The sequence below is a fragment of the Nannospalax galili genome, unplaced genomic scaffold (assembly GCF_000622305.1).
Source record: "Nannospalax galili isolate Female #2095 unplaced genomic scaffold, S.galili_v1.0 scaffold346, whole genome shotgun sequence".
In the NCBI taxonomy this organism is placed as follows: Eukaryota; Metazoa; Chordata; class Mammalia; order Rodentia; family Spalacidae; genus Nannospalax; species Nannospalax galili.
In genome coordinates this window covers 8,338,099-8,361,385 of record NW_008357637.1, presented here as the reverse complement: position 1 = coordinate 8,361,385, position 23,287 = coordinate 8,338,099, and the positions used below count along the sequence as shown (strand labels likewise).

The 23,287-nt window shown below is 42.1% G+C and overlaps 1 protein-coding gene across 6 annotated transcripts in view; it reads right to left on the bottom strand.

Moving 5' to 3' along the window:
- Osbpl6 (oxysterol binding protein like 6) overlaps nt 1-23,287 on the bottom strand; it is a 216,951-nt gene that overhangs the window by 146,467 nt on the left and 47,197 nt on the right. The window contains exon 2 of one of the 6 annotated variants that reach the window (XM_029557253.1): nt 14,325-14,415. The exons of the other annotated variants lie outside the window; for them this stretch is intronic. The gene's annotated coding sequence lies outside the window, so the exon portion shown is untranslated. The remainder of the gene's footprint in view (nt 1-14,324; nt 14,416-23,287) is intronic. 6 annotated transcript variants of the gene reach the window in all.

Here is a 23,287-nt window from a genome sequence, read left to right as displayed (position 1 = left end):
CATCTAATTCTACTGTTGAGTCCTCACTTCTTTTAAATTAAATGAAATTAAATTAAATGCAAGCTCTGGATACAGTAATTTAACAACTATTTTGATCATTTCTCTTCTACCTAATTAGCAAATGGACCATTAAGTAATTCCATTAAAAAGAAGGAGACAGGTAAATGGTTTTCTAAATCTTATAATTTTCAGTGCTTTACCTTAAGAAAATCTGTACCCTCTTCAAAGGAATTTGATCATACAACTCCAAAAACACATAGGCAGGACACTTAGGGGCAATGAGGAAGGGAAACAGTGGTGGTGCATCCTTTACAAACTGATGATTCAACTAGCTACAGGCAAATTGTTTTCTATTATGGCATCTCTTCTACCACAAACCTTCCAGATAGAATCAACTTTGATTGGGCAGGTGGATGGAACCTCCACAAAGAAAACCATCCACCTCTCCACATGGACTCAGGCAATGATGAGACAAGCATGCTTCTCTTCATTCAGGAAATCATCTTTCTGAAACTATGAGATGAGGCTAGATAGAACTCCATATTCAACAGCACTGAACTTTGGGCCAAAATGCTGAGCTTCACAGAAAAGAAGCTGATCAAAAGAAGCCAGAAGCAAAACAGTGTGCACCGTTCAGGTGAAGTTCATGAGCAGGCAAAGCTTGTCTCGGGTAGGAACAAATGCAGACTAGTACTGCCAAAGTCAGGGTGAGATGAGTGAGAAGGGAGGGTCACGGGGGACACTTCTGTGGTGACAGAATTCTTATGACAGGGCACATGATGCATGGGTAGACCCATTTAGCAAAAGTACACAGCCAAGATTACTGTGCCTCATCATAAAACTGCTTACAAAACCATTTAAAAAATTGCTATCATCAAGCGGCATGAGAGCTGGCGGGTATGCGGATATGAAGATGGCAGAGGCGATAAACCAGCCACTAACAGACAGGTGGCTGGACTTCACTCTTTCTCTCACACATTTGAAATTTCCTAATATCAAATGTCTTTAAAAACTTAAAGGGCTGTGAAAGAGGGAGATAGCAGGGAACAGATGTTTCCAGGGGGACGTGGGGAAAGTGGAGGCACTTGGACTGGGAAGGCAGGGGGAGGTTGGAAGCAGGGGCAGTAGAGATGAATGGATCTTGGGGAGCTAGGGAAGCCAGAGGGAAATGTGTTGGCTCCAGAACACCCTGAGAAATGCATATACATAAGAGACCTCCCTTCGAGTGGTTTGTCACAGTGGTCCAAGAGACTCCTAAAATAACACAGGCTACTGCCAGAGCTCTTAGTTATCTCCCAGAACTAGAAGATAAGACCCTTCTGCTGAAGACAGGACATACTATGCAAGCTGCTAAGGGAGAAAAAAATCAATCAATGGTCCAGCCCAGCCCTAAAGCCTAATAACCATAATGACTGACACAGAAAATTATCTCTATTGGTACAACAGTGGCACTTTATCTAGGGGGGTAATCAACAACTATCTAATTGAACTTAAAGCCCTCTCAATGGGAGTGAACTCATGGATGACACTGTAACACAGCCAAATACCCATGACTGGAGAGGTTATAGAGCCTAGAGAAAACCCTATATCTGTCATCTCTCTAGACAAATGAAATTTCTTACCATATGCTAAATATGGATCCTTATATTTACAGACACCACTCATCAAAGAAACTTCTTTTTGCAACAGATGGAGGCTACTGCAGAGTTCCACAATTGGTCACGCACCGAGAATATATGTCTGATAGATGCCCAGTCCTATGTGACATATATGTAATGGAACTTCTATACCCAGGGCTCATGAAACATAGTGGAACAGGGGCTAGAGAGAAAACTAGTGCATCTGTCAACTCTCACCTGTGAAGCTTCCTGATAAACAGAGTGTGATGCCCACAGAAGGTCACAACGGGCCAAGTTTTAGAGAATAAGAGACTGCAGAGTATGTGTCCCTGGATAGGACTCCTATATTAAACCTCACCCACCCACAGCGCAGGGACCACTGTGGAAGAGGGGGCAGAAAGATTGTAAGAGCCAGGGTTGGTCCATGAACATAGGAAAATAGAGGCTTTCAGGCCACTGGAAGCCAACATATGGCAATGGTGGCACCGAGCACAGGATCCATGCCAACTCAATCAGACAAGGGCCCAGATTGGAGGGAGGGAAATGGGTGGTGGGCCATTCCTAGTTTGGAAACTGTTAGGAGACTGATTACTACTGGGTGAAGGAGAGTAGACCTTACTTACAATCTTGACGTAGGCTGACTAGACTTCAGTGGAAATTTGCACTGATGGATATCTGGGTACAAATGCTTGTCTCAATAGGACTTAACATGTATGGTGGAATACATGGGGTCCAGTGGCAGGGGGAAGGACCTAAATTTTATTAAGAACTGTTGTATGAAATGTACAAAAGCGCAATGATTTTTTTAAAAAGATTATTAAACTGATATTTAGATCTCAAAAACATTAAAGGGATGGGGGTATAGCTCTCTGGAAGAGCACTTGCAAGGCCCTGGGACTGATCCCCAGTATCACCCTGGGCTTTAGTTCTCTCTTCATCTTTTATTAGTTCCTAGGCAAACTGCAACCTTTCTGAACCCATTTATTATCTACAAACTGGAGATAACGAATGCTGGCATATCTCACTCAAAACAACCCTGGACTGTTGGTAAACATCAAGTGAGGCAATGGATACAAAAATAAGATCTAAACTATGACGCAATATACAAACATAGCAAATTCGTATCAATGAAGATTTGTATTGGGCTAAATTCTCTGTTTGAAAAGATCATTAATATATTTTCTTCAGACACACATAGTGCATATCTATTCACTTTTTAATTAATCCCGCTTGAAAACACAGTAACAGAATCCATATCTCAGAAGTATGGGTAACATTAATGGCATTTATATTCAGTTACAAAGTATACTATGTGAGTCATCTTCTTCAACTTCCTAACAATGAAAAAAAAATATGGCTTCAACAAAGTTCATAATCTGTGCACATACAACAGCAGCCGGGAACAGAAAATGCCTTAAAAGCACATTCCAGAAGGATGCTGGTTTAGGATTTCAAGTCAACTGGATAAATTGCAGCTCATAATTAAGAATTAACTTCCATAAAACCCACTGAAGCTTATCCATCCAAAATAATGTTCATGAGTTTATATAAAAAATTGAATTAGGTATAAGAGACATTAAATTCTTAACAGGACTCAATTAGACACAGAAATGAGAAAACTAGACATTTGGTTCTAATGTCAGGCACGCACAAATCTAACTCAAGGAAGCCCAGTTAAAAGTAAACAATTGGATGATCCTTTATTTTATTTTTTTGAAATTTGTCTGTTAGACTAACCTTAATTAGGTGCAAACATCACAGGATATAATACAGGTCAGGGAGAGCTGACCTGGTATGCTATTGTTGACCCCAGTTTTAAATTAAATAAGCATCCCAGAGCAATCTCTTAAACAGGTCCCTTCTAGCTCAGAATTACGCTTACAAGAAAACAGTTGCATAATTTTTTTTTGTATTGTCTTCTTTAAATAATAGCTGTAACAAGTGAGTGCCTGCTTGTAGTGTTCTAAGAGCTCTCCTGATCCAGTCTAGAAGAGAATGTTCCTTTTACCTTAACGCTCTGACCTGGCCTTTCAGCTCTACCATGAAAGGACCCTGTGAACTACTCTTCTTTGAGCTGTCACAGATGTCCCATCCACTCTTTTCCACATGACTTCCCTACAAAGCCCAAGCTCAGCCTACCAACTGCTGAGTTTTAGGATTTGCCTGAGGAAGACCATCTGAGCTGCTATTTATGAAAATACTAAACAGAAATATATTTGAAAATGCCCACCTCTTGCTCCTTGGTTGTGTTAGAAGAGATTAAACTCTGACACAGTGAAGGGCTAGGCACTTCAAAACATACCAAGGCTGCCAGTCAAAGCCCCAACTCCAGCTATCATCCTATCAAAGTCTTCACTGTCTGGTTTAACAAAATCATAAAGCTACGTTCTAAGTCATATTCCCCAGATAGCTTCTTGTCTCCCACTCATCGGAGGGGTAGGGACCTTTCCTCTAAAAGGCTGTACCGCTTTCTTGAAACATTAGCTCTTTGCTTGTTCTTCCAATTTACCACAGATCTATTCACTCTCCATGTCATCAGAAAGGAAAGCTCGCCTGTCAGAACACTGAGCACACTACTGCCTATGTGGTCCCCAGAGTCAGGAGGTGTTCAAGAGGAGCAAAGCTTCTAAATCGTTTATCCCAGATCCTTCTCTAATACATATATCACAGATAACAAGGGTCAACCTTGAACAAAATGAGCAGTAAGATTGGAATGGATCCTAAGGACTTTAGCCCCAAAGGTTTCTTCCCAGGTCATTTCAACTCTACAAAGATTACCTGGGGAGAGATGTGTGAACACATCTGGAATGGAAACTCTGTAAGATGTTGGGATAAACCATTTCCCTATTACTCCCCTGTCCCAAATCCCTTCACTTCACAGACTTTGTCCCCAATATTCCTTCTGTTATGAAGGAAATCAAGGTGAGGGGCCACCGAACTGGTAAGAACTTGAAGCATCCAACCTAACATGAGCAGATACCTTAGGGAGTCTCAGCAGCGCAGGGTAATAATGTGGACAGTTAAGAACCACCTCCTTGAGAACTTTTGTTGCAGAAAACTGAACAATGACTGAAAGTTGTATGACCATCTCAAAGCCTTTCATAGTCACTTGGCGGGGGGAAATGTATACACAGTAATACCACTGTGATGTTTTTAATAAGCTAGCTCAGGAGGTGTTAGGATCTGGAAACCAGTGTATTCTACTAGCTACTAGTAACTAGTTTTCCTCAATTTTCATCTCATGTGCTTTTAATAATGTCAACAAGTAAAATATATCTAGGTAAGATAAATATCTAATATTCATTTATTCCATATATCTCCAATATTCCATTTAATGCTAAACATGTGTTCTAAAACAATGACTCCTTATATATCTGAAATTCAAATTTACTTGATGCCTCATATATTTTTTTGCTAAAGCTGACACCTTGAAGTTCCACTAGGTTTTAGATGAAACCAAGAGGCACATAAAGAACATACCCACTTGTGACGTGCTGGCTCTGAGTTTATTCCTTTAGAATATATAGCATGTGAATAATATACAAATTATAAGAACAACTATTACTGGGATGACCTCCATTTCCCCAGCTGTAAAATGGAAAGGGCTGTGAAAGATCTAAAATGTTATCAACTCATTGAATTAGTAACAAACATTTACCCATATCCGACTTCAAGATCAAATCTGAAATCCTCATATCTCCTAGAAGAGTATTACTTGCCAAATAAGGTGATCAATCAATTTATCATCATTTCTTCTTCAAAAGCAATTTCCGGAATCTAAGCAGTCACAACTCATTGATGGTGACAGCGTCTCCTCTCACAGGCAGTGTGCTATTTGCCACCTTGCATAGATTCCGTCTGGTCCACTCTGTCAAGTGTCCAGAAACTGCAGAGAAGCCAGTGTCCCTCACCCTGACCATGCCACTGCCAGGATCACCACCTCCGGGATTGTATGCTGTGATCCCTGGGGTTTTACTTCACAAAAGGTCGTATTATTTCAACAGAAGATCCAACATAACTCCAAGATAGGAGAGGGAACAGCAGACATCTAATTCGTGCTGACCAAAGTCAGTAGAGAAGCATTAGCAGTAATTATAAAGAATGAAGCAGGATTTGTGCCTCTCTGACTTTCTAAATTTGGTTTCATGCAAGTGGCCTCAAATGACCCATCTTGTTATTTGTGATACAGACAGCATCTATGAACTCTACCCAGTTAACAAAGCTATGGAAATAATCTCTGAAATCTGACTGTGGGCCAGACCATAGAAGAATTAAAATTCTTCATTTTTTGGATTCAAATCAACTTCCCTGCTTTCAATATTTTGGTTGGGGCAATTATGCTGGTTACGTCAGCAAATTATGGGCCAAATCTCGTCCTGTGTATATTTCATCATGCCAGTTTCTTTACCATGTATTGTCTATGGCTGCTTCTGCACCATGATGGCAGAGCAGAGTAGGTGACTACAGAAGCCACAGTCCATGAATCCCTATGTATCTACCATCTGGCCCTTTCAGGAAAAAGTGTGCCAATCCCTGATGCAAAGCACCAACAGCACCACTTTAAAAGAGGAGAAATGAAGTGACAGCATTGAAGGCTTTGCATCTTTTTGGCAATGACTTATGAAAACGGATGGTGGTTTCAAACCCAAGAATTAGCAGTCTCCTCCTCAGTCCATTCAACAGACAGCATTTTCAGTGCAGTAGCTTCGATGTGCAGGTGCAGCTTGCAAAGAGCACTGCTCTCTACTCTGACATATTCTGAGTATCCAAAAAACAAACACATACATGAAGTACAACAAATGACATTTCTTTCCACTTAGGGTCCAACACATCAAAAGGCAAAACTCCACAGTGACAAGCACACCACACCCAGGATGGCTGTTGCCACTGTTCTGTGCAGTCCATGAAGAACATTCAGTAGATTCGCAGTAAGGAAATGATCTCCATTTGGTGCCCAAGCCTATGAAGGAGCTGTCACCATCGCAAGAATTTAGAATTTAAATCAATGTAAGCTCCTCAGTGGCTTCCCTCTTCAGGCAGAAACGGTGTGATCAAAAAGAACAACTGCTTTCCAAATGGAAACTACAGTACACTGAAAATATCCCCAGCGCTGTGCTGTGGAGATCAGATGGCCAGCATGGCACATCATGGTTTCAGAGAGAGCCTCGGTGAGTACGTCAACTCTGCAGGAACCAAGGATGAAGGGCCCCTTCAAGGTTCCTTCCTGCGCCCATGGAAAGTCCTTGCAAACAGACAAGGCACATTCACGGTTAATGACATTTTATGCCACCAAAAATTAGACAGATATTCCTCCAGTTGAAAGGCACAGAGAGAAAAAAACATGTCATAGCAACTGTTACCAAGATTGACACTATAGTATTGACAGAACAGAGGGCCTACCAAATAAAAACTTCAGGAACTAGGCTGATTCAATCATTCTGCTCTGATTAGGGACTCACAGGACTTACCTACTGGGACAGAGCAGAGATCAGGCTCTCTCTACCATCCTTTGACTCTTATTCCTCCAGCCTGCATCATCTGCTCTCTGAATCCACCCCTCCTCCACTGGGCTAATGGTGGGTTCCACACCAGAGGGCTTTGGGCACTTGTAGGCAAACACACAGAACCAAACACGCACTCTCCTAGAAAGGAGGGAGGGTCATTTAGCACACCTCAGCCAGGTGCAAGCAGAGCTCACTACGTTTATATTTTATTTTTTATTCAAGCGTTTGATAGATGGCTACCATAGGTTTAGAGTTAAAGATTAAAGGGTGGACATGACAGGCATGGTCCCCAGCATTCTGATAGCACTGCCAAGCTCCAGGGGCAATGAGAGCGTAAGTCCTGCTCCATGTTATAAAGAGCAGGAGTTTGTAAGAACATACAAGGAGTCCTAATTCATAACACATCTGACAAAAGCTCCTGCTCTGTGGAAATGGCATTTAAAATGAAGGCAGAAGCAGGGTCAGAAGTTACTCAGGTAAAGACAGGAACTGAGGAGTATTTCAGACAGAGGAACAGGAAGTGAAGAAGCCCTGAGGAAGGAAGGGGAAGTGGCACCTATTAATCAGGAGACTCACAGGAAGGCTGGGAAGATGCGTAGCAGCCTTCTGAGGCAGGGGAGGGATTCCTGTTTTATTCTACCTACTGTGAGATCCATGAGGACTAGACCTAAGAGCCAAAAGCAGAAATGCAGGGCAGGGGTTGTTGAGGCAGATGACATGACGCGGGTGAAGGGGATACCCAGATACCTGAAGGTAGCGTCAGCAGGGGATATGAACAAGTAAAGAGGTACTAAGAGTGTCTCCCAATTTTTCACAGTTCCTGGTAGATGGCGTACCACTGACTAAGACAGAAAATACTTAGGGAGCTGTTGTAGAGTGAAGGAAACCACTGAATAGATGTTAAGAGAACGACCCAATGTATTAGCTTTTGAAGGTGTCTGTGGCCTGTTTTCGCCATCTGTAAAATGGGAAAGGTGCTAGAATCTATATGGCTATGGTTAAAACATGGTAACAAGTGAGAAGCACGAGGCGTGATTCCTGGCATGCAGTTATCTCAGTAGAACAGCAACAGCTACAATTGTTAGTATTAGTTAACACTTGAATTTTCAAATGTCCAATGGTGACCTCAGTGAAGATGGTTAGTGGGTAGTTAGGTAATTTGTCTCCTGTTAGAAGTAGGAAAGATGACAAACTTCAGGGTTTAAGTATACTGGTATGAGATTCTGAATGAGAAAACATCCAGTCAGGGATCTTATTACAAAGGATTTTAAGTTGGTGCAATGGTCAGTATCTGAGTGTCAACAGTATGTAGCTCTTACCCAAAGTTATGGAAAACAGAAGGATCTGATGCAGAAGTGAAATAAAATCTGAGAGGGCATTGCTGTGAACCAGAGGGCCTGAAGAGTGGGGCACTCCATGGAAGGGGGACAAGGTAAGGACTGTGACGAGGCACAGGGGAAACAGTTCCAAAAGCAGAAAGTCCCCCAGTGCTTACCAACATGTCAAGCACAAGTCTGCGACCCTGACAAGTAGGGAATGGGCTTGAAGGTGAGCAAGACGGGAAACCTCAGAGAAGTATGGCTTCTGGGAGAGAAGAAAAACAGGAGCAGTGCTGTGGCTGTGAAGGAAGAGGGGGAAGCTAAGAACACCCCACCAGAGAGAAGCAAAACACACCAGCTCAGCACCCCCACCACCACTCAGTGCGATGGGGTAAAGAAACCACTTGTCTCTACACACCAGATCTGAGGTTTCTAAACTAGGGAAAGTGCCTATGAAGTGCATAGGAATAAAAAGAGTAAATACCCAACAACTGCCGAACATTCTCCCTACTCAAAAACCATGAAACAGAGAGGAAAATTCCAATAACACCCCAAATGAAATTAAATATCCTCACACAGCATTCTGGGAATTAAAAACCAAACAACAGAGCACCGAGACTCAGAAATGAACAACAAAGTTAGAAATGCAATGAATATAACAACAACAAAAGAAACAGTCAAAATCCTTCAGAAACAAACATTGAGGTCCCCAAGAGAGAAAATGGGTTTGAGTTGAAATTTAATAAAGGACACAGAGAAAGCAGGGAAACAACAAAAGTAGGAAGTAGTCAAGGGCTTGGTGTGGTGAGAGACCCACAATGACATGGGTGATATGTCCACAATGGCACAGGTCACAGTAGACAAGAGAGACAGAAGCAGTCTGGTCACTCAACAAATGTTTTTGAGCATTACTGAATGCAGGGCACAGCTGCCAGCGACTGGAAAAAAGCAGAGGTTCTCTCCCTGTGAGGAAGTCAAGTACAGAGCTAGGGAGCTTCCATCACACTAAATTACGAAGAAGAGAACCATAGAAATGGAATGGAATACTCTGGAGCAGAGCATGACTAAAAGGAAAGCTAATTAGGAGGCTGCAATAAATAATTCTAAGACAAAAGCATCAAGGTTTCTTCCTTCTGACCCCAAAAGGAGAAGACACCAAGGCTTTTACTTTTTAAAACTGGAGAATGACTCTATTACAATGGAGAGAATTTCAGCTTTATTTGGGGCCTGAGCATAGTCGACATTTTTTAGTTGCTCAAGTCAGGAGAGTAGGAACTGGAGATCGTGGACATGATTACATTTTTGATAGTAGAGGTAACTGCTGGAATGTGAAGATGGCTTGTGAGTAAAGACGTTCCTATGTCGGGCAACGGAACGACTCTGGGAACATCACATTTAAAGAGTAGGAGTGGCAGATGAACACTTCCATGTAAAAGAAAGAGTGCCCAGAAACTGCAGGATGGCTATTCAGGAAATAGTGGTGGCTTAGCCAGAAAGGTAAAGCCTGCATGCACAGGATGAGAAGTGAAAAACAGGAACTGGCCTTGCAGATAAGCAGTTTGGTTGAGGAGTGGATGGCGTTCACAAAGGAGCAACAGCGAATACTCTTCTGGTAGGGAAGAAAGGACTTAAGAGAAAGAACGGTGCCATGAAAGGGAGGGGAAACGGAAGGACACGAGAGAGCCAGTGGTGAAGTCCAGACTGCAGAAAAGTTGAAAAGACTATATAATCAGAAGAAAAGAGAGGAGGGGCCAGGGTTCAGACAGAGAATCAGGTCAGCTTCAGGATTTTTCCAAAATGGTGAAGGCAGGAGAGTGCAGAGGCTTTGGGTAGATACCCTTGGGCCAACATCCCACTTTCATTTGAGCTATTAGGGTATACTGTGGAACCTGGGGCACAGAGCCCAAGGCATGACTTGGTATGCACACTCTGCCACTTACCAGTTACACGTCTGGTGAGGACATCACAATTCAGGTGAAGCTCAGTTGTCACATCAGTGAATGAGGTGTAATAATATCAGTCTCCTTCCTCCCTGCCTACTCCAGGGGGATGTTGTGAGGATCAAATCATGAAGTATATGGATGTGCTTTGAAGACAGAACATCCCCAGGCATAAATTATTAGATCAGTATCTAATTATTCTAGGTAGGGAGCACTTGTTTCCTATGAGAGGCAGTATTTATTCAATCTGTGGTGCATACTTACAGAGGGTCTTCCACACTATTTTGCACCAAGCTGTTTAAACACACACTGACTTGGAGAAAGTACAGCCTCTTTTTCATGATGAGTTTTCTATGCCTTACACTATTACACAAGAAAAATGGCAAACTTTACCCTGGAGTAGGTTCCTAGCTTGAGAAGACGCATAGCAAACAACAGAGTTCAAATACAAATATACTGTAACAGCATTTTCAAATTACAAGAAACAGAATTATGAGAAGGATGACATGTGAGTTAGTTAGCTTTCCAATACTGTGACAAACTCCTTGAGAGAATCAACTTATACAGGCAAATTTTATTTTGGCTCATGGTTTCAGAAGTTTCAAGCCCAGTCTTCCTGCTTTGGGACTGTGGTAGCATGGTACATCACAGAGTGCTTGGCAGAGAAAGTCTGTTCCCCTCGTGGCAGCCAGGAGGCAGGGGGAGGAGAAGAAGGGGTAGAGATTAATATCTGGAGAGGCCAAGCTTCCAACACCTCTTCAAAGGTATATTCCCCATGACCTTACTTCTGCTTACTAGGACTCACCTACTAAAGATGCCACCATCTCCCCAAAGTGTCAAACTGATGACAAAGCCATTGCCACACGGGCCTTAAGGTACTGCTATATCCAAACCACAGCAATGAATTTTATTTATTTTTTAAATTTTTTAATTTTTTTTTATGTGCATGCATGCATTGCCTGCATGTAGGTAAGTGCACCTGTGTCGTGCAATGCCCGAGGAAGTCAGAAGAGGCTGTCGGATCCCCAGTCTCTCTCCAGCCCCGAATTTTACTTTTTTTTAAACTTAAGAATAAAACAATAATAAATCATGCTCCAAGAATACTCAGACATTACATCTAGAAAAACATCTAGATAAAATTAAGCAGTATGCCCCTGGTGAGCGGGGAGGCCATGCTGGCTGAACTGCTCTTGGGCACTGGAAACCCACTGGCAATGGAAGGTATGCTTGAGTTCTGCTGAGTCATCACATAAGGGGTCTCTGCAGCCAAGTCTAGTGTGTCCTCTCTCATTGGTCCCCTGTTATCCCTGGAACCCAGCCAACTTCAGAAAAGCACATCTTAATATGTCAGCTACAGACTCACCCTCCCCCCATTCAACCAAAATCTTTTCATTACAGTGATGATATAGTATCTGTGACTTAGCACATCATTGGGGGAGATAATGCATGTGAAGAAAATATTACCAAAGCAGTAAAATTATTTTTGCTATTCTTTGTGGTACAGTAAGGCTCATACATTTTAAACGACCTATATAAGTTCTTTTTCTCCATTTGAGGCAAACCTCAGTAGTGATTCAAAATCAAATTGTTAACCAAGTGTCAGGAACCATGAAATAAGAGTAAGTAGGAGTCCCTCTGAATAGCAAACACCAGGCTACTCAGGAGCACATGAACCTGTAAAAGCATAGGGAGGCAGTACTGTCTATTCAAGCTTCTTGTCAAAAAAGCCACCTACTCCCTTTAACAACCACAATCAAGGGGAAAAATGGGAAGAACACAGTACTTTTACTCTATATAAAGACTCCTTTATCCATTCATGCAAATCTATATTAGGCCCACAACATGTGCCAGTCACAGTCCTAGGAACTGGGGATATGATGCTAAACCAGATTTGACTTTGAGCTAATGGATTTACAGTTCATGGGAAAGACAGATTTAAAAAGTAAACATCTACACACGATTACAAATATTAAATGTCAAGAAGACAAGGAACACGAGGGGCAAGAAACGGGAGGGACCTGACTGAACTGGATCTACTCAAAGCAGCATTTAAGCTAAGGCAGAACAAGGGAGTGGAGTCTGTGCAGTGTGTTAGGGGAGCAGGGGATGGAACGGGGTGGCCTCATAAGTAGAAAGTGACAAATTTGGAGAATTGGGGCTACTTACTGATATTTTTTTATAAGAGCAGCGGAAGGCAATGAGAGATTTATTTGTTTTTTGCCTTTTTGAGACAGGGTCTCCGTGTAACCCCCAGAAGGCCTAGAACTCACCATGAAGACCAGGCTGGCCTCGATCTCACAGAAGTCCACCTGCCTCTGCCTCCTGGGTGCTGGAATTAAAGGTGTGTGCCACCATGCCAGGCTACAACGCAAGACTTTAAATGGGGCAGGGATGGGATAAGGTTTACACTCAGAAAGATATGAACAGAAGACAAGACATTAGAAAGTTGTGGCAGTGGAAGCAGGAGAGGACGATTTGGGGCATATTCTGGAAATGAATAGGCAAGACTGCTCCACATGGGAAGTGTAGTGAGGGAGTGAGCATCAAAAAAGACACTGGGTTCCCCTGGAGGAACTGACTGAACGGAGAAGCCACACAGCGAGGACAGCAATGGCAGGCGCAACCACATAGCTGACAAGCACAGGATCAAAAGATTGGTTTTGAGCAGGAAGTTAAAAAGTTAAAGATGGCTTTGCGACCTCCAGATGAAATGCCAAGTGGTAAGATTAAGAGAGACAGAAATGTGATTCAAGTGCTGTTTTGCTCTACAGATCCTGGAGGAGCCTAAAACCGCCTTGCCCTCCTTGAGGGGGAAGGAGACTGCCATTCTCCCCATTCCCAAGCTCAGTAGCAGCAAAATGGGAAGGGATTAAGAACTGGGAGCAATGATCACTCTCAACTAGAGAAAATTACATTCCTAGGAAGCAGAGAAGTCTGCTAAAAAACAATTACAGATACTGTACATTTCATATATCTTTAAAATGATGCAATTATATAAACAAGTCCAGAAGACAATACTTCACAGCACTCCTCCTCATCCTCTGGCTCTTACATTTCTTCCGCCACCTCTTCTACAATGTTCCTGGAACTTTGGAGGTGGGTATAGATGTCCCATTTGGGGCTGAGCACTCACAGTCACTTGTTCCAGAACTTTGACCAGTTATGAGTCTCTGCATTAACTGCTGCCCACTTCAAACAGAAGCCTCCCGACTAAGGTTGAGAGCAGCACTAATCTATGGGTATAATTTTAAGGTTTTATTTGTTCATATTGTGTCTACTGTTTTACAGCGGCCTTCTAAAGCAAACTTGCTGTCCCCCTTACCCCCTGTTTCTTTGAGACAGAGTTTCCCGTAGCCCCAGCTGGCCTGGAACTCTTTATATGAACCAGACTAGCCTCAATTTCATAGAGGTCCACCTGCCTCTGCCTCCTAAGCACTGGGATTAAAGGCCCGAGCCCCCACACCTGGCTACTGTATTTGTTTTAATGGTTAGAATAGATGGCTACTGTGTCTTTGATGAAAACTTAAAGCACCAGTATCCTATTCACCCTATGAGAATGTTGGGTTGATTTTGGGTTTCTGTGTTTTGTTTATCTGCAGGGAGAGTATGCTCATCCCACAGTGTGTATGAGAGGTCAGAGGGCAATCTTTGTTGTTGGTCCTCAACTTCCACCTTGCTCACGGCATGACCTCTTGCTGCTGTGTATACACCAGGCTTGCCGACCCACAAGTTTCTGGCGACTCTCTAATCTGCACCTCCCATCTTGCCACAGAAGCACCAGAATTTCAAACTTATACCACTATACCTGTTTTCACACAGGTCTGGGGATCCAAACTCAAGTCCCCATGCTAACATGGTAAGCACTTTACCCACCTAGCCATCTCCAGCCACGTTTTTGTTTTTATTAAACCAAACTGCTATGATTCAAAACCTTTTACTCACCAAAAACGTCCCCCAAATTAATAAGCAAGAACTGCAGAAGCAGGCTCTTCATGCTTGACTTCTGGCAGGATGACATTTAACACCAGTGAGTCTGCCAAATAAAAAGATGACGTCATGCACATCTGCTGATTCACTGGGAAAGGGGGAAAGAGGAGGAGGAGACGGCGGAGCCAAGAAAGATGTGGGAATTGTGATCACGTTTTGCTGGAAAGGAGGATGGAGCTAGACGACAGCATACAAACTGTCACTGGGAGCCAGTGAAGGAAAAAAAGATCAACTTTGTGACCCAAGATCTGAGGAGACAATATTCGTCAGGCAAGAAAGTGAAAGGCAGAGGCTTAGCTGGTGAGACTGAGGCCAAGTGGCCCCTTGTCTTTTTCTGAGAGCATCATTCCTACATCGAACTCACTTGAAAAAACACACTTTCTCAACCGTACACTTCTGAAGGTAAAGGAAAAGGAACAACCTGAAAGGAGGAGGATAGTGGGGAACAGATGTTACCTGAGGGAGGTGGAAAAAGTGGAAGTAATCGTCAGGGAGAAGAGGAGGGAGGGCCACGCAAGGGACCATGGTGTGGGGGAGCAAGGGAAGCAGGAAAGGAAGATAGTGGGGGTCGGGAGGTATTGAGGGGAGGGTGGGGATTATGAGAGCACTGTGACTATGGAGGGAGGGAGGAGGGAACCTGGATGGGAGAAAAAAAATGAAGAGTGAATCTCAGGGGGCTAGGAAACCTAGAGGGAAAAGTGATGCCCTAGAAACCCTATGGGAAATGCACATAGAGTGTCTGAACATGAATGCATATGTATACCTGGGAGCTGCTTGGCAGGGAGTGCAGTGTTAGATAGAAGAGACCTCCCTTCGAGTGACAAGCATGCCATACAACACTCATCAAAGAAGCTTTTACAACAGATGGAGGCTACTGCAGAGCTGCACATCGGCTCAGGCACAAAGAACATAGGTCTGGGAGATGCCCAGGACTAGGTGACACACCTGCAGTCAAATCTCTACAACCAAGACTCATGAACATAATGGAATAAGGGGTAGAGAGAGGGCTAATGCACCCCTCAACTCTCACCAGTGAGGCTTCCATGTACATCAGAGTGTGCTGCACACAGAAGGCCACAACTGGCCAAGTTTTGGAAAATAAGAGACTATAGAGTATAGGTTGGGACTCCTATATAGAACCTCACCCACCCATGGCTCAGGGACCATTGTGGAAGAGGAGGTGGAAAGATTATAAGAGCCAGGACTGGTTCATAAACACAGGGAGGTGGAGGCCTCCAGACCACTAGAGGTTTGCTCATGTGAGCCTGTGACAGCTGTGGCGTCGAGCTCAGGACCCATGTCAGCTCAATTAAACAAGGGCCCAAAGGGGAGGTGAGAAATAGGTGGTGGGCCAGCACTAGATTGACAACTATTTGAGACTGATTACTGCTGGGTGAGGGAGAGTATGACTTACATACGACAACTGGATGAGTTGACTAGACTCCAGTAGACACATTTACACTGAAGGACATTTGGGTACAAACACCTAAATAAATAGGACTCAACATGTATGGCAGAGTGCATAGGGTTCCGCGGGGGGGATAAGGGGAGGCATGGAAGGGGGAGGGGATCTGGATTAAAGTGGGAAATGTATGAAATTTAAAAAGCTCAATAAAAACAAACCTTAAAGCCACTTTGTCTAAAGCAAGCGCCTAAAGTTAATACAACTTAAAACACTTTTTAAGTCACAAAATACAATTTTTCAATAGCCAATACTAATACATGGGAACACAAGTTCTAGAGTAAAGTCTTTCTCTGCTGTATGTGTTTGTCTTACTTATAAAAGTCTCCCATGAACATGAAGACATGGAGAGTCTGAACAACACACTGACAGCGTTCATTTAAACGAATTAAATACTTAATCCCAAATCATGCATATTTTCTTTTTTCTTTTTCTTTTTTGGAATTGAAAGGCATGTATTTAACTGCAGAGTGTTTATTGAATAGAATTTCATAGAACAAGATGTTTTTAATATTTGTGTTTAAATTGACATGTGAATCTAATTTGTTTGACTTCTTTCTCCAATTGTTTTGGTCTTTCAGAAGCCAGGGTTCAATGATTAGTAAGAAACATTCATACCTACCAATCAGGGACTCTTTTTTTTTGTCTGTTTAGATCAATAAATATTTATTAGGTGCATGCCCTGCTGTGTAGTATGAGGCCAGGTTCTGTGCTAAGGGCAGAGACACAAGGTGATTCTAGTTTAGTCCCTGTGTTTATGAGACCACACTGTATTTAGAAATAGAAAATCTTTTTTCAATGATGTTTTATATTCATTATATTTAAATTGTTACTTCCACATTACTACATTTACTGTGTGTTATATTTTTAATCAACATGTAAAGGTTATACATATTTGTGGGATATCATGTGATGCTGTTTTACTCTGTATTTATGTGGGTGTGTGCATGAACCCAAATCATGCATATTTTCATGGAACTAAATCCCCAAGTAAAAATTTTAAATGCTTGCAGAACACTGTCATCAGAACTTTTATTTAGATACATTCTCTTCTGAGCACCTACTGTGTATAAGAAACATGCCGCACCCAGTGGGTACAGTCAGCTACTGAGCCAAAAGTAAGATATCTGAGTAGACAAATGTGACTATGGGAACACGGAATAATGACATTGTTATACAGATGAGAGCAGTGGTACTTACTAACTTTAATAAGTGCTATAAAGATCCTTCCCACTAAGCATTTCCTTTTTGTAGTCTTTAACTGTAATAACACACACATAAAGTTTGTCACCTTATCTGGTTTTAGGTGTGTAAATTAGTGGTATTAGGCACATTCACATTCTTCTGCAGTCATTACCATCATCCAGCATCTTTCCAAAGTGAAGCTCTATACCTGTTAGGCACTAGCAACCTATTGTCCCATCCCCACGATCTCTGGCAACCATAGTTCCTATTTGGGCATCATGATTGTTTTTGTAAGTGTAGCAAAAATTGATGAACTCTATTTGAATCTAAGGTTATCTTTTTCAATGAAGACAATACAATAAAAAAAAGCAACACTTTATAGCAAAGTATTAGGTCTAGATTTTAATATATGAAATTATGACTATCAGGAGCTGGGGTTGTAGCTCATTAGGAGACTGCTTGGCTAGAATGCACAAGGCTCTGGGTTTGATCTTCAGCACCACAAAAAGAATGTATGAAATACATTTTAAAGCAAAAGGGCTTTACTGTCAAACTAATTTATGTATTTATTTAATTTAAAGTACTGGGGATTGAACCCAGGACCTCATGCAAGGCAAGAAAGTACTCTATCAGTAATATATACATCAAACCTCTTTTTACCTTTTATTTTGAGATAGGGTCTTATTTTCTAGGCTAACTAGACCTCAGTGGATGGACTTGTACAAAGGAACATCTGGGCACACTGACTTGACACATTGGGCCTTAATACTGATGACAGAGTATATGGGTGGGGGTGGGGGGATGGATTGTGGGAGCGTGCTGGTGGGGATGGGGGTATAAAGAGAGTCTGAGATATTCTGTATAAAATACACAAAAATTCAATTTTAAAAAAAACAAAAAACAAAAAAAAACCAACAAAAAAAAAAACCAGGGTCTCCAGCCAGCCAGATGGCTCGCAGCAGGTAAAGGTACTTGCCACTGAGCCGGATGAGCTGAGTTTGATCCCTGGGCTCCACAAGGTGGGAGGAGAGAACCAACTATCAAAAGTTTTCCTCTCACATCCATGCATGCACCACGGCATGCACACACATACAAACACAATTGCGGATTCTTTCATATAACACATGTTTGTATGGAAATATCCTTATGTAAATCAGTACCATGTACAATTAATACATACAGAGAAATTTTTAAAGAAAACAAAAAGGGGGCTGTTGAGATGGCTCAGAGAGTAAAAGAACTTGCCACCAAGCCTGATGACCTGAGTTCAATCCCTGAGAACCACATGGTAGAAGGCAAGAACTGACTCCTGAAAACTGTCTTCTGACCTCCACATGGTGGCACTCATATACACGTACATGTGTACACACACACACACACACACACACACACACACACACACATAAATAAATAAATTAAATGTAATCATTTAAAAAGAAAAGAAAAAAATGCAAAAAAAGTTTTCAATGAATCTCACATTTTAGATGTGGCAGTCTTAAAACCTTTTTATTCTGTGCTCAACGCCTCCCCCTGGCAAAAAATAAAGAAAAGTTTTAGGAGAACCACTGATAAATGACTATAGTTCCACTAAAGGGAGCTGGTCAAAGTAAAAAGACAAGGTATTTATTGAGAACATATTGAAATACAGTGAGTTTAAGTGATATGTAGATGATCAAGTGGACATATCCAAAAGGCACAAAGACATGCAAGCCTGGAGTTGAGTTTAGAGGCAGAATCTACACTCTGGGAACTATTCATAAATGGGCGGGGGTGCACGTCATAAAAGAAGGAGAACCAGAAAAAGGAAAACAGTTGAGGGCTACTGGGGGCGGAGGGGGGTACAATTAGAAAATACAGAAAAAAGCAGATCTAAGGGAGACAGTCAGAGAAGTGGAATGGATACCACAAAATGAGGCCACGGTATCAAATACTACCCAAAACTAAGGAATTGAGAAAGGCTGGCCAGTTACTGAATTTGGCTGCCCAGTCACCTCTGTCTCTGAGAGCACTTTTCAATAATAGCCATTGTCAGAAGCCTGAGTCAAAACTGAGTGAACGGGGCAGCAGTGGAAACGAAGGGTATGAGGAAACCATAGAAGAACTGGCGACTGTGGGAATCAGAGGAAGATGGTGATGAAGGAGCTTGGTTTGCACTGGGCCTCAAAACAGAGGTGGCTTGGCCCCTAATGGACACTGGCAATGACATATAGAGACATTTTGGCCACCCCAACTCCAAGATGCTATTAGCATCTAGTGGATAGAGGCCAGAGTTGCTGCTCAACCTCCTGCCATGCAGAACAGTCCTTGCAACAAAGACTTATCCAGCCTACCATGTCAACGATGAGAAGCCCTGTTTTAAAGGATCAGAGAGATCTGGCCATTTTCATGTGGTGAGAAATTATCAAGTGTAAGTGATTTAAAAAAAAAAAAGTCTTTCCCAGCCAGGCTTGGTGGCACACACCTTTAATCCCAGCACTTGGGAGGCAGAGGCAGGTGGATCTCTGAGTTCAAGGCCAGCCTGGTCTACATAGTGAGTTCCAGGACAGCTGGGGCTACAGAGAAACCCTGTTTTAAAAAGACCAAAAAAAAAGTATCTCCCAAAGTGGGAAGGCAGATGATTGAGAACAGAAGCAGGGTTAGCACTAGAGAAAAGTTTAAGTTGTTTAAAGCAAGAATCAATGCAGTAAGAATGCTGAAAAATAAGGATTTTTTAAAAAGAAAATGAAAATATTTCTACTTGATAACCCTGATCTATTAGCAAAGGAAGCCAGAATACAGCCAAGGGTTGGAGGTAAGAGCCTTGACAGAGGAAACCTGGAGAACGGCCCCCATGGAGGCGGAGTCAATGAAAGGGCTCAGCAGGGAGGAAAAACCAGCTCAGTGCTCTGAATGTCTTTGGCAAAAAAAGGTTATTTATTCCTGGAGTAGAAAATCAGAGAATGACATGGGGGTTTTCTCAAGGTCAGGAAGGGCCAGATGGCTCAGCAAAGGGCAAGTGAGCTGACATACCAGACAATTATACAAAATTAGTTAACATGTAGTCCAAGCTAAGGCCGTGGAACAAAGACCAGAAGAAATCAGGTTGGAGCCATGGTTGGGGCAATGTCAGGCTGAGCAAAAGGGAAACGAAGGGGACAAAGGGTGAAAGCTACAGTTAAACGTGATCATTCTTGGGTGTCAAATTTCATATAGCTTCAAATCATCATTTAAGACCAAGCCATGCCTTTAATTGTCTATAGGCACATTCGTACATCCAAGGGAGAACTCCAGCATTCTGGATGACACATATTTAATGCTTTGTACCAGCATCAATCTTGGAAGGCTAATTACTTACCAATGTCTCTGGATTTTTTGTTTGTTTTGTTTTATGGTTTTGGTTTTTGTTTGGCTTGGTTTGTGGTTTTTTGAGACAAGGTTTCCCTTTTACCTCAGCTGGTCTGGCACTCACTATGTAAACCAGGCTGGCCACAATCTCATAGAGATCCACCCATCTCTGCCCCCTGAGTGATGAGATTAAAGGCATGTACCATCATGCCCAGCTTCAATGTCTGTTTAGGTAAACCAGTCATACTGTGCCCAGATCCCCACGTATGGGTCAGAGCATACATTGGTGGCATGGCCATCTTTAGTTAGTAAAGACAGAACCTGGGTAATCAAAAATCACTGTCACCAGGACCAGCAGACACACACATAATTCAAACCCTCTTGAAAGGGCTACAAGTGTAAAACTGTATCATGAGAGAATGATGCCTAACATTCATCCCTGCAAGACAGAAATGCCCCACAGCCACACTATTCCTTGACCACTCTACTGTAGTGATTGAGTGAAATTCAAGTTTACTACTAAGGCAAAATCAGCTTTTTTTACTTGCCATCTAAGCTCTATTGGCTGGACAATCTAAGGACACAAGCAGCATTAAGTAATATTCCCTGTTTATAACTGTTTCAAGAGCAACATATAAAACCATAAATCTATCTCATCGCCATTTTAGCTGTCATCCTAGCAGCTCTCTTAGCATGACGTTTGCTGCAGTATGCACTATTGTTAGAAAGGAAAAAGAGGAGGGTGGGCTCAGTTGGCAAACTGCTTGCAGCACAAGTATGAGGACCTGAGTTCAATCCCTAGCACATATGTAAAAAGCCATGTGTGGGGGCATGTGGTTGTAATCTCAGCACTGAGAACGAAGAAACAGGTAGATCCCTAGGGCTTGGTGGCCAGCCAGCTGAACTTAACTGGAAAGCCCCAGGTCTCAAAGAGAACCTATCAAAAAACCAGGGTGGACAGCTCCTGAGAAAGGACACTCAAGGTTGATTCCTCACCACCACACACATGCACACTCACAGCCCCCCCCCACACACAATCAAAAGAGGGGCTGGAAAGATGGCTCAGTAGGTAAAAGCACTTGCTATATAAGCCTGCAATCTGAGTTCAATCCCAAGAACCCATGGTGGACTGAAAGAAATGACTCCCAAAAGTTGTCCTTTGACTTCCACAGGTGTGTGCATACAATATTAGTAGAATCAAAAGGAAAAATAGACGCTATGAATTATTTTTATTTTATATGCATTAGTGTGTAAGTACACCAGTGTCGTGCAATGCCCACAGAGGTCAAAAGAGGCCATGGATCCCTTGGAACTGGAGTTCGGCATGGCTGTTATCCACCATGTGGGTGTTAGGGATTGAACCCGGGTCCTCATTTTAGTTATATCATACCACTATTATGATGTTATCTTTGGGGGTGGTAAGTGAAGGATATGCAAGGCCTTACAGTATGCTTTGAGGTAATTTCCTACAAATCTATAATTATTTCAAAATGACATTTTTAGGCACACAGATTGGTAACACATTGGCAGATGAAACCATAGTATGAACTAAATTTTGCTCTGGAGGGCTGAAGTCCAATGAAGGCTGGCAATTCATGCTGTGAAATCTTTACAAATGATAACCCAGATTGGAATTTCCCTCAACTCCATCTTAAGATGTAAGTGTAACTGTTGTCACCACTGTCACTACTTCATTTTATAAAGTATTATTATGGCATGCACAATAGAAATTAAATAAATGATATGACTTCAGGCACATATAGTAATAAACTTCAAGAACTATTATGAAAATACTTCTATTTTCCTATTAATATAAAACTGAGTGAACTTTTTTTACTCTTTAAGACTGCATGATTTGTATCATTAAAAAGCTGAATAAAGTAAATTACTCTGCCTTTTCAAGAATAGGAGGAAGACTGCCACGTGAGAGCTGTGGCTATGTCAATGCATAAAATGTGCCTGCAAGATTGTTCACTCCTTCCAGAACGGTGCCTACTGTGACTAACAAGACTAATGATAATTGTTAGTACTTTAAAAAAGAACTGCCATGTGCCAGGTATTGTGCTGAGTTTATTTCCTAAGTAGATCAGCTTAATATGCACAGTAACCCACCAAGAAAGTATTGTTATTAAAGACTCACACAAGAGGGAGATAAGCTAGCTTGCCTGTGGCCAGGTCTTTTTCCATGACAAGGCCCACTACTCCCATAGGATGAGGATCCCTTAGAATGCTCAGAAAATTCAGGACAAATCAAGGGCACCAGCTTCTGATGAGGTTTTTAATTTGACACTAAACATTTTAACGACTAACTAAAGTAATACGATCCACAGTAATTCCAGTAATTATAGATGAATTAACACTGAAAACATAAGTGCCAGAAATAAAAGAGCCCTATGCTCCGCATACTGGGAAGCCTCAACAAATTCAGAGGAAGTAGCCCTGATAAAAGGTGGCTCAGGAAAACCCATAAACATGACTGCAACTTTCAAGAGAAGGTCAGTCCATCCAAACTGGAAATCCAACATGGGAGGTCACAAGTTACCTGACTTCTAATTTCGATTTTACTGTGCATTTCATTTCTAAAGCCAATGCTTCAGAATGTTTTGTTATTGTTCTTTTAATTTTTTTTTAATTTACCTCTTTTTTTGAGAATTTCAAATATGAGTACTGCAGTTACACCATTTCCGCCCCTCCCTCCCTCCTCCCATTCCTCTTATCCCCCAGCCCAAGTACTTGTCAATTTCTTGACCTTTTCTTTAATTATTATTGTCACACATATACACAGAGAGAGAGAAAGAGAGAAAGAGCCCTACATTAAAAAAGAAAAAAGGACAAGAGAGAGAGAGAGAGAGAGAGAGAGAGAGAGAGAGAGAGAACAGCACATGCATTGTGATTTCAAGGCAATGGAGAAAAAATACAAGATATAATGTTTAAACCCTGAGAGTAA